Source organism: Sciurus carolinensis, chromosome 6, assembly GCF_902686445.1.
Source record: "Sciurus carolinensis chromosome 6, mSciCar1.2, whole genome shotgun sequence".
Taxonomy (NCBI): Eukaryota; Metazoa; Chordata; class Mammalia; order Rodentia; family Sciuridae; genus Sciurus; species Sciurus carolinensis.
The window spans coordinates 101254986-101267866 of NC_062218.1; the positions used below are offsets into that span (position 1 = coordinate 101254986).

Consider the following 12881-nt stretch of genomic DNA (forward strand, 5'->3'; position numbering starts at 1 on the left):
AACTAGAGAGAATCTAAATATCTGACAGGAAGTTAGTTAAATGAACCATAGAGTAGTATGCAGCCTTTAAAAAGAACATAGGAAGTCTTGGTATATTGACAGAAATGGTGCTCACAATATATTGTTAATTGAATTTTTAAAAAGTGGGCAATGGAATAATGCATATAGTAAAAGAAATTATTTGACTCACATAGGTATTTGATAGAAATAAGTTTAAAGATACATGTATTTTCAAACTATATTGGTGGAGGTTGGACTATTGGGAGACATCAACTTTCTACTTTAAATATTTCTCTATAGTATGTGTTGTTTACGATTTACCTGTATTTTGCAGTAATAGCTATTAATAGATAGCATTAAGTGAACACTCACTGTGTATCAGGCCCTAGGGATGTACAACTTACATTAACTCATTTACTGCCTGTAATACCCTGTGAGGTAGATACCTGCTTTGAGTTTGAGGAAATCAAGACTGGAAAGCTTCGGAAACACAATTTCATTGAAATTTTGCCAGACTCCAAAGGTTCTATCATTAAAAACAAGAGTATTCTTCCTAAAGAATAATACCAAAAGTTCCATTTTGGAAAACATAGACACTTGGGTGACACTTTGCTCTGTTGCCCTGTTATGCAGACAGTGATATTTGCTTGACTTGGGTGTCCTGTGACCCTTCAGTTGCTTACTTACCCTTTCATCTAGCAAGCAGAAGAGATTCAGGATGGGGTAGAAAAAATTCTGTCCACTTTTTCAGGAGTAGTTTAGGTGTAGGACTTATTTTTCTAGGATATTGTTATTTCACTATTTCCAGGCTGGCAATACCAGAGTTGGGTCTTCCGGTTTAGTGCTACCTCACCTTTTTCAGCATTAGGAGCCCTCCTCCACAGCATGCAACAACTTTCCCTCCCTCTCCCCAGACAGTCTTGTCCTTGCAGTATCCTCTTCATTGCAGTAATTTGCAATTTCACCCCATGCTCACCGACAACGGGGCTCATCTGTCACACATGGCTCTATTGCCCATGGTGGTTCTGCAACCCTCTTTCTGTTTATGCTACAATCTAAACTCTTTTAAAAATACAAAGTCAGTTTGCTGTGAATTGAAGAGTGGGGCATGGCTGTTTTCACCAAATTCCAAATGTCTGGCATCTAAATCTCAGATGTCTAGCATTTTATTTTCTAGAAAATGTTTTGGTGGGAGTTTGAATACAAACATTTTATCACAGAGCCAGAATGTTTTGAAGGGGCAGATAGCAAAGTGTCCCTTGGGGACACTTCTGAATCTGTTGCTTTCATCTGAAGTTTCTCTCAGGGCATGCATTGCCTGTGGGCTGTAAGACAGGGCCTTCAGTAATGTTTGTCAGCTGCTGATATTTTTGAAATGGTCCAATTGCCAGGGAGAGGATGCTTGCAGATAAACACATGCTCGTTTCTCCGCAGAGCCTTTTCCCCGTGCTCTTTCCCTCTCTATTCTGTGTTTGATTTGGGGTGTAGAGGGTTAACCATGCTCACGTTCATGGTGCCCTTGAGCCATTCATTATTTCATGTCACTTAATTTTACTTATTCATTTGTTCCTTTTTAATTGTTTCTCTTATTCCTTTTCCTTTTGTCTCCTATAGGCCACCATCCTAAAGTATACTGACTTTTCAAATGCATTCTTGGAAATGTGTGCCTTTTCCCTGTGTTAAGTTTTGTAAATAGTTGTGTCTCCTGATTTTCATCCCTCAGCCTTGTGTTGGGAGATACGCATGCAGCTCCTTTAGCCTGAGAATTCTGACTACTGCCTAACCCATGGCATATCTCTTTTTGCAGATTTTTTTTCCTTACACCTCTAATTCACCACCACAGGGAACACCTCTGTTCCTGTCCTGTATGAGGATTTCTTTGGGTCGTACTCACCAGGGGAATTGCTGGTCAGATTGTGGGTCTTTGCAGAGATTAAGTGTAAGTTCTGTCATTGCTCCTAGAGCTGACGGTCCACAGTCCCATCAGCCCCGTACCCCAGTGTCTCCATTCCTGCTGACTCTCAGTGTTACTTGGCCTTCTAATTTTTTGCCGGTCTAACAGATATACAATGATAGCTCATTGTTTCAGTTCACATTTCTCTGATAATCGATGAGTTTAAGCATCTATTCACATTCCCATTAGTTTTCTGGGTTTTCTCTTCTGTTAATTGCCTGTGCATGTCTCCTACCCATTTTCTGATAGAAGTTGCTGTTATGGTTTAGGTATGAGGTGTTTAGGTATGAGCTTGCACAAAAGCTCATGTGCAAGATGATGCAAGGATTGTCAGAGGTGAAATGATTACATTATGAGAGTTATAACCTAATCCACTGGATTAATCCATTGATATGAATTGACTAGGGGTAACTGTAGGCAGGTAGGATGTGGCTGGAGGAGATAGGTCACTGGAGGTGTGCCTTTGGTGTTTATATTTTGTCCCTGGTGAGTGGAACTCTCTCATTGTTTCCTGGTTGCCATGTCCTGAGGTACTTTCTTCCACCCTGCCCTTCTGCCATGATGTTCTGCTTCACCTTGGGCCCAGAGCTATGGAGTCGGCCATCTATGGACTGAGACCTCTGAAACCATGAACCAAAATAAACTTTCCCTCCTCTACATTGTTTTTGCCAGGTCTTTTTGTCACAGCAACAAAAATCTAACAAAAAACAGTTGCTATCTTTCTCTTGTTCATTTGTAAAGTCCCTTGCATCTAGATATTAATTCCTTGTTAGTTTTAGACATTTTAATTGTAAATGTTCCCATCTTATAATCTAATATTATTACATGTGCTTCCTTCCTTTATATAAAACTGTATGTTTTATGTTTACATACTATGTTTTAAAAAAATTTTGCCTTCTAGTTTATGATTTTCAAATTTTATTTTGAAGAAAGCCTTTTTGACTTGTGTCACAAAGATGTGCACCTATTTTTTTTAAAGTTACCTTCATCAGTTTATCTTTCACATTCAGGCTTCAAATCCGGCTGATAAGTAGATCCACCATTGTTTGTCAGGTTTCATGAATATCTAGTCATATTTTTATCCATTTGAAGAGTCAGTTTTCCCATTATCTACTAAACTTTCCATTCTTCCTCCCAGTGGTTGGTGGGACCGGATTTCTTGTATGTGAGGTTTGCATAGCTGAGTTCTACCTCTGGGCCTTTTATTGATTTTATTTTATTATTTATTTATTTATTTTTGTTTTTGGACCAGTACTTCTTCTCTGTTTAATATGACAATGTTGAGTCAAATCTTATTATCAGGTAGTTTAAGCATCTTTCCTTTACTCTCCTTTTTAGGGTTGACAGCTATTTGAAGACCTTTATCCTTCCAGAATAGGTTTAGTAAGTTCCTCAAAAAATGAAATTTTCATATGGGATTGCATTGGGAGAAATAGATACTTTTATTTATAATATCAAGTCGTCTCCTTCAAGAACTTTGAATGTGTTTACATTTATTTGAACTACTGTGTCCTTTATTTGACTTTTAGTTTCTGGCCTAGAGGTCACATGTTCTTGGTTAAGTTAATCCCTAAATATTAAATTCAAAAACCAATCTATTTTTGCCAGTCCAGTGGGCTGTTCACCATAGGTTTTCCTGCCAACAGAAAACCTTCCCTGGGTTTGTTCCTAGAATGTCAGGAGTTTACACCAATGACACACCAAGTTCTCTGGTCAAACTCTCACTTAGTAGAAAAGGGAAGGGGAAAGTGGGAATACAGATAGTAAAGAGGAAGGAAGTGTGGTCTGTTGCTCCTTCAGTTTCCTTACTGAGAAAGTGATCGCTGCCCGTGTTACTGATCCAGTCTTCTAGATCTGTCCCCTTTACTATTACAAAAGCAGGACTTTGCACTGAGCAAGAACCCCCCTCCCACCCCATGCTCATGGCTCCTTTTGCTATCTTAATGCCAATATTCGGTAGTCTGCCCATGTTCTTGCATGCCCTACCTTTGCCTGCATTTATGAGATTTACTTCCCAAAGAATTTGCTCATTCTCCTTAGAAATGAACCCAGGTCAGAAGCAGGAAGAGAAGCAGGAAGTGGCCTGTTCTCAGCCCAGGCTGCTGTTGTCCCATAACCCCTCCTGAGGAATTGTCAGAGCAGTCTGGTACAAGAGACTAAGGAAATGGTAGGCTCTTACAGTGAGTTGATTTTTTTTCCAGGTTCAAAGTTTTAAGTAATAAATGTCACTGCCTACTTCCTCTAAAAAGATTAGTTTGTTTGAGGAAATACTGCTTCCCCATTGCTTCTCCAGGAGGCTGAAGTCTGGCTCAGCCTCCTAATATGGTCTTCATAGTGCCCCCTTACTTGATGTGGGAATGAACTTGAATCCATAGGTTAATCAGACTCTAGTCAAAGGAATACTGGCCTTGTTGCTGCAGACGAGCAGCACACACATCAGGACACTCTGCGCTAACGATCTGACCTTTCAAGATGGCATCGCAGTAGTCTTCTCTGCTTGCAACTCTTGTTTAACATTTTCCTATTTGCTCCTGCCTGGACCTCTTACTTGATGCAGCTCTAGGAGTACAGACGTCCTATAGTTTTTCATTCAACAAATGCCTCTGGGAGTTCTCAGGGCAGGTGGCACTCACAACTCAAATAGCTGTCTCTGCCTTTAAGGAGTATATGATCTGCTGTGGAGGTTGAGCCACTGGAAGGCAGTAGGCAGAGGACCAGTTATGTTGCATGAGTGCGTATAATATTCCTGTGTCTACAAAGCACCACATGCAGACTGCACACAGAACGCCCAGAGCTGATGGTTTAGAGAGTGAGCTCAGAGTGGGATTCCATCTAGGCTAGAAAGACTTAAAAATGGAAACTTCCTACCCACCCCGGAAGGAGGAAATACAACACTTTCTTTTTGCTCCCAAGTCTAAATTACATCATTCCTTCCAGTTGGCTTTCAATCTAGTGGCCTTTATAAGAATAATTTGTATCTGAATAATGCTGAAGCTAATTTATCATTCATGCTTGGAGGCGGGGAAGTTCAGTGATTAGACAGAAAATACTCTAGGCAGAGTTGGAATTAGGATCTAATTTTCTTTGGGGCGTGAACATTGAATCTCTGAACTTTTCTCTTAGGCAGGTTTAAAAAACATATATTTCTTTTTCTATAAAATTAATATGAACTTATTGTAAGAATATTAAGGAAATATAGCAAAATAGTTTTCAAAAACTCATTAAAAATGATTTGTAATACCACTATCACAGCTATTTTCCTTCTTGCATTTTTTTTTTCCTCCAGGGACTCACATATGTTAGGCAAACAGGTGCTCTGGCACTGAGCTACATTCTGAGGCTTTTACAATTTAAAAAAAAAAATTTATTTTGAGATAGGATCTTGCCAGTTGTCCAGTTTGGCCTTGAACTTGCAATGCTCCTGCCTCAGTCTCCTGAGTGGCTGGGATTACAGGTGTGTCCTACCACACCCAGCTGCTTTCTTGCTTTTTTTCATGAAGTCTTGTCAATGTCTATATCTATTTTGACTTAATTGGCATTATGCTGAAAATACTTGTTTCCATTCTGTTTTTGTTAATTTACAAGCATTACCCCTTGTCATATTTTTTAGTATTGTTTGTAATGGTTGCTTACTACTCTGTTGCAGGATTCTACCCTAATTTATTGAACTATTTCTGTCATTGGACTTTAATGTCCTTTCCATATTTTTGCCTAACATTGGCCTTTGCATCCTTGTACATCAGCCTTTGAACATAGTCAGATCCTTTCTTGGTGGGCTTGACCATGTGGGCACAGTGGAGATTAGCATCCTGGCTCTGGAAGCTCAGGGTGGTACTGGGCCTCTCTCAGTACCATTTCTTTTTCTGTAAATGGGGATATTAATACTCCTGCCTCATAAACTCATTGTGAATATTAAAGTCCAGCAAGGTGTCTGGCTTGTTATTTACTTAGTGTATGAACTCTGGTTTTTATCCTTCTCATCATGTGACTCTGCCAATTATTCCCTCAAAAAAGTACCTTCCCCTAGAAAGGAGGCCACTGGATTGGCAGAGCTGCCTTGGAAGGCAGCAGTGAGGAGACCCAGGGAGGCAGCCAGCACTCCTGCCGTGTTTCAGTCTTGGTGACATATGAGGGTTAGTTCTTTTTATCCTGGTGACTGCATCTCTCAGTGTTAACACCATGCAAACATTTTAAATTACCATTTAGATTTATATATTTTTAGAATATTCATTGGGAACATGAGTAGTTGTGAACCTCCTGATTTTCTAAATCTCATTGCTTAGCACAGGGGCCAGTTTTTTCAGTAATGAGCCAGATAGTAAACATTTTTATTTTTGTGGGACTCTTCAGCTTTACTACTATAGTGTGAAAGCAGCCGTAGACTATGGAAATGAATGAGTGTGCATAGAACTTCAGTAGAAAATTCAGTAGAACTTTGTTTTTAATACATAATACCTTTATTTTATTTATTTTTTTTTTTATGTGGTGCTGAGGATCCAACCCAATGCCTCACAGGTGCCAGGCAAGTGCTCTACTGCAGAGTGACAACCCTAGCCCCAGTTCAGTAGAATTTTATTTATAAAAATAGGTATCGGGTGAATTTGGCCACATGGCCTGTAGTTTGTTAACCCTTCACTTAATACAAGGTTACTTTTTAATTAAAAAAATTGGCCTGTTTAAGGTGGCATGAGGGTTCATGAGGGAGCCTTGACATAGTACATGAATGACTGCCATTGACAAAAATTCTGCAAAGAACAGTTAAGTTCACAAATGAGCAAAGCAGCTGAAAGAGATGGAGGCAGCAGAGTCAAGAAGTGGGGATCTGGTGACCAAACCTGGACTTGCCCCTTTGCCAAGGTCCTTTATTTCCCTGCTGGTCTTAGTATGCTTTAAGTCTCTTCTCTGTTCTGCTGTTCTGTCATAGGAAGCCAACCCCCTGGGGCCAGCCTCCAGCACCTCACCTCCCTGGTTCTTTGCTGTTGAGGGGCATTCCATATTCCTCCTTCTCATTAGAACAATCAGTGGTTCCTCAGACATCTGTGCTGAGCTGGGTGGGCCAGGGCCATGTGTTTCAATGGCTCTAGCTTCCCAGGATCAGAATCATAACATGGTCCACTCGTCACCCCCCACCCCCTGCCCTGCCAACAGGAATCCAGTAATAGAACAGAGCCACCTTCTGTGTTGTTTACACTGTCATACACTGTTTTTCTTTAGGCCCTCATTCAGATCCGACTCCCTGGTGGTGTTTTGTTAAGGCTTGCCTTGTTTTATGAGGGTAAGACTGAGGACCGGGAGATGGGAGGGGCAGGGTGTCACCCTCCTGGCTCTGTTTGCCTATTGTCATGTCTCTGATTGTACATTCCCTTCATCTCTGTGCCTCAGCTTCCCTTGATCTGTCAAACAGAAAAGGAGATTTGTTCTCACAGGGAAGGCCTTTATGGGATGCCAGGGGCCACTGTTTTTAAAAGTTTCTGAAGCCTTCTGTCTTCTTTACCAAAGGTCCACGGTCTCATGAAAGCAGCAGAGGGCAGAATAGAGGATTTCTTTGTTTTTTGCATCCAGTCACCTTCGGCCTTTTGCTGTTAGAACACCCACAGTTGAGAGGCAGGAGGAGGCAGCCACTGGTAACCAGGATCCCTTTGGGATCAGAGCCATCCTGAGGCTGCCAGGTCTCCCCTGGTGTGTGGCTTATAAATAGAACATTTCCCCTTTTAAACCTGAGAAGGATGGAAGGCATTGATGGGCAAGGCGACCTGGCCTCCTGTGCCCTGGCCCACGAGGCTGTCAGCTGAGTGAGCGCACCTTCCCCTCCAGCTTTCCATCCCCGACTGCCAGTTCTGGTCTGATAGGAGACACATGCTCACCGGTGGTACTTCCAGCTCCCCGGCACCCTTCTTGGCCCCTTTTCTTCCTCTTTCCCTCCCTCCTGTGCCATGCTGGTTTCTGTGGCCAGCACTTCCGACTTCTGAGCCATAGTCAGGTGAGCTCACCCGGGACTGACTTTTTCTACCTGGCTTCTCATTAGGAGCTGAACTGCAACACTTTGTTGTGGCCACATTGAGCCTGAATTATATTTAGTTAAGCAGTAATACCCCTGCTCTAGAATGGTCCTGTCTTGGGGGCAGGGGCTGGAGAGAGAGGAAGGAGAAAGAACAGCTTGTTTTTTCAGAGGTTTTATGCTGTGGGTTCCTAGCTATTTTGTGTGGCAAGACCTCATCCCCCAAAGATATGACTGGTTCTGGTGCTCCTTGGACTTCTGTGGACCATCAGAGCATTTCTGTTTCTCCTAAAAGACATTTAACACATCCGGTCTTACTTTCAGTCAGCTTTGGACTGACATATGCAGCCAGTGTGTGACTTTGCCATGATCCAGTATCCCTCTTTCCCTCATGACGCGGGCTCTGCTGTGACAGCAGGCTGCAGCCTGGACAGGTGTGAGCCACCTCCTGGCACCCTTGATTGGACATTTGCCAGGCAATAGTGAGCAGGTCCCCGGCTGCATCTTCAACTCCTAATCCCCAGTGCGAGGGGTTATTGAAACAGAGGCTGAAAGATTTCCCTCGTGACCACCAAGTGCAGGTTTTCAGTTATTATAGTCCATATATTTATTGAACACATGCTGTGTGTTAGGCACCATGCTCAGTGTTTGACATACAGTATGTCATTTGATTCTCATAACAACCATATCTAAGGTAAGTGGTAGTATTGGCCCCACTCATAGATGTGAAACCTGAGGCTTCTTCTCAGTGGAGACTTCTGGTCACTCAAAGTCAGTCCTTCTAACCCTGATCAGAGTTGTCAAAGTGTGCAACTCATGTTCTGCATGTGAAGTTTTTTTTTTTTTTGGCAGTGCTGGGGATTGAACCCAGGGTCTTGTGCTTGTGAGGCGAGCACTCTACCAACTGAGCTATCTCCCCAGCCCTGCCTGTGAAGTTTAACAGAGGCTGTAAAGTACTAGTCCCTGCAGTTGGGATGGTGTTGTGTAGTGGATAAGAGAATCAACTCTGGAATATGAAAAGACTTGGAATCCCAGCTTCACAACTTATTGAGTGTGTGGCTTTGGGAAAATAATTTCTCCAGGCATCAGTTTCTTCATCTATAAGATGGGATAGCTTTAGTACCTACATCATTGGTTTGTAGAGAAGATTAAATGATATTAGAATGAATATCCTTTACTCAGTGGTGCCTGGTATTATATGCAATCATTAAATGACCTTTGCTGTTATTATCGTCAATAGCATCACCATCATCCAAACCGGAGGCTATCACTATAAAAGCATGACACTGTACATCCTCCTTAGAGTTCCTTGGAGTGGCTTCACAGGTGTGCCCTTACTCAGTTTTCACAAAACTTGCATCTTAAAGGTCAGGAAGGGAGATCAGAGAGGCAGAGAATATTCATCACACACATGCTAGGGTTCAGATCTTAGACTTTGGATTCTAAATCCCATCTCTTTCCCTGCCTCTTGCTTCTTTAGAGTTAACTGTGACAAAAAAAAAAAAAAAAAAAAAAAGTCTCAATCATTCCTACGGCATTTGAAGGTGGGAGAACAAGTAGGTAAAGGCAGCAGAGAGGTCTTGGTGGGCAGAGGCAGCTGGTATTTGAAACACTTCCACCTTCACAGAGATGGCCGTGATCTCTCTTGGTTGAGAAATCAGTACAAAACCACCCAGGCCCCAAGGCAGAAAGGAATTGAGGCCACTGGACTGTAATTCATTCTCAGGATGTCCAGATCCCTGTGCAGGAGACAAATGGTCCTGATTAAGCTGGTTGGCCTTACTGCAGTGTGCATTAAGCCTTTCTCTTTCACTGCTATTCTGATTTGAAATTTTAAGGTGGACCAGGAGACTGTGAATGCAGAAACCCAGAGGGAAACACCCACTCCATCCTAGGCAGACGCACAGTGCTTAGCCTGTGCTATGCAAGAACCCACGCACTGCCCCTTGGCTGCCTGGCTCTTGCTGGGAATTGGGACATCTTCACCGCCATCTCAGAGCCTCCCTTGACCCAGGGAGTTGGTAGGTTTATTCCAGGCCAGGCAGGGATTTTTTCTGTATTCCTGCTGCCTATTTTGTTTTCTTTACTGTCTGCTTCTTTCAGTTTATTTTTCTGTGTGTTTGTCCCCAAAAACCATGAAAAAGAAAATATATGCCTGTGTATCTAGTAGGCTAGGGAAGAACATTCTGATTAGCAGCACTCTTGCTTGGAGGTCAGGGGATGAATGTGATCCCTGCCAATCCTATTTGTCTCATGCTTTCCACTGCAGGGGCCCTGAACTCTAGAAGGCACCAATATGTTCAGCCAGCTGCTCACCATTTAAGGCTTCTGGAGCATCTGGACTTTTACCTATTGGTTACTAGCATATGAGCTGGTAAAAATATGGATGGTAAAAATAAAGATCATACTTGTTCCTTCATTCAGGAAGTATTTGTTGGAATATAGCAATGCACAGGGAGATTATGTCTCTTCTCTTGGAGCTTAAACTATTTTTAAAGTCTTAGTTAAATTTATTTTAACTGATACTTAAAAATTATATATGCTAATGGGGTAACATGATGTTTCAATACATGTATACGTTGTATAATGTGGAACTTATACACTGAGAGAAATGGACAACACAGTTAGTAGACAAAGGTGAAGGTGAGCACTATGAAGAAATAAGAGGGTGGAGATAGGGCATACAGGAATGGCAGCTGGTTGCCACAGCTGGACAGGGAAGGCCTCTTTAAAGAGGTGACCTTTGAGGAGGAACCTGAACAAAGGGAGGGCAGGAGGCACATCAGAAGTTGGCAGACAAGTTTTGCTGACAGAAGGACCAGTATGTGCAAAGGCCCTGAGGAAATGAACTACTTGTGTTCTGGGAATATTAGAAAGGACCTCTCTACCAACTGGTTAGGAGGAGGCCGGGAGGGTGGTCAGTAGGCTAGCATTCCACCAGGTGAAGATAGGAGAAAAGATTGTGTTCTTAGCATTGTAAGAAGTCACTGGAGAGTTGTGATCAGGTGAATGACCTGAACTGATGTATGTTTTTAAAAGATGACTCTGGCAGCTGGTGAAGCAGAAACCAGAGGGGAGGCTACTTTAGCAGTCCAGGAAAAGGGTCGTGGTGGTGTGGGTCAAGGTATCAGCCATGGATATGCTGCAAAATGGTTAGATTCTGGATATTTTGAAGTTGTTACTGACAGAACTGGCTAAGAGCCTGGATGCGGAGTGCCATTTGGATGTGGGTATGAGAGAAGGTAAGGAATCAAGGAGGATTTTATTGGAACAGGACATCTTGCTGCTAGAATTATGGTACTTACTTTCTCATCCTTTCAGTAAGGTTGAATATAGTGCCCAGCCTGGGACACAGTAGGGCATAAACTCTCAAATGTGTTATTTGTGTATCATCTTCATAATAAATTTTTACATATATCTGTATCAGTTTTGTTTACTTACTGTTTTTTTAATCAATTTATCATTTTTACCTCACTTTATTTAAAAAGGAAATATACCATGCTATGAGTGATAAATCAGCAGATCTCTAGTATTCACTAAAATAAGTGTCTACCCACTAGAAATGTTTATGAACCACTTGGAATCATCTCATATACTAGTGACACAAGCCAACATCACATATTAAGGTGCACCGGCAAACCCTTAGTATCCAGTGGGGCATTGGTAGTACAGACATTGACAGTTGACAAAATAAGCAGTCACTTGTGTTTGTCTTTGGTGACAATAGTTCAAGTTGCCTGGTGTACTCTGTAGTGTTTTCCCAAGTGGGTTCTCACACCTACTGGAGCATAATATCTGGGAGAAGGTCCAGGATCCACATTGCAACCACTACACCCATGTTTCTTTTGTACCCTGGAGTTGAGAACTGCGACTAGAACAGAAGGGACAGGATACTGAAAACCAGCCCCACTTTCTGACTGTCACGTGAACTTCAGCAGAAAGTAGAGTGGAAGAGAACAAACTCCACAGTTCAGCCGAGTAGGAATCCTGGTTTCCCTGCTCGCTAATAACACCGTGATCAAGTTCCTTAATCTGGCTGAGCCTAGGTTTCCTGTCCACAAAATAAAGATGATGACGATGGTAAGAAGATGATAGTTTTAAGTGCATAACCCAGAGCCTTGCAGTCTGTCTCAGTAAGTGTTAGCTACTGTTATCATCGCTGTTGTTACCACTTAACCTCAGGAGCCTGGCTTTTCTCATCATAAAAACTTAGCAGAGATGTTGGGAAAATCAAATAAGCCATAGTTTATTAATTTATTTTATGAACTGTAACACATTATCCCTCATTATACTCATTAGTGGGAAAACACAGCAAGAAGTTATTAGTAAAAATGGTAGCAATTTTACCCCATGGGATTATCATCAGGATAAGAGGTACTTGAGTATGAAAACCATTTCATCTACCAAAAAGTTTGACTCAAATATTAGGATGTAGCAACATCTTAATATTGATAGTACCAGAAACAACCATTTATTGAACATCAAGTAAGTCACAATTGCAGTACATTTCATTTGACCCTCATGATACCTCAGTGAGTTTTCCTCACTGGACAGGTGAGGTAGGTGAATCTCAGAGAGATGAAGCACCTTACCTGAGATCGTATCCAGCCAGAGGTCGCAGAGGTAGCTTTCCAATCCAGGTCTGTCTGGTTCTAAAGTATGCCATTCTCTTTCTGCTACACACCATTTCCATGTGATTTAGTTAATATTAAAATTAGTTTGTGGGGCTGGGGTTGTGCCTCAGTGGTAGAGTGCTCACCTAGCATGTGTGGATCACTGGGTTCAATCCTTAGCACCACATAAAAATGGATAAATAAAAAGGTACTGTGTCCATCTACAATGAAAAAAATATGTATATATATATATATTTTTTTTTTTTTTTTAAATAAAATAAGTTTGTATTCTCTAAATATATACTAGCCAGGGAGC

General features: G+C 41.8%; 1 protein-coding gene across 1 annotated transcript in view; it reads left to right on the forward strand.

Annotated features, from left to right (window-relative positions):
* Arhgap26 (Rho GTPase activating protein 26) overlaps positions 1-12881 on the forward strand; it is a 416546-nt gene that overhangs the window by 225804 nt on the left and 177861 nt on the right.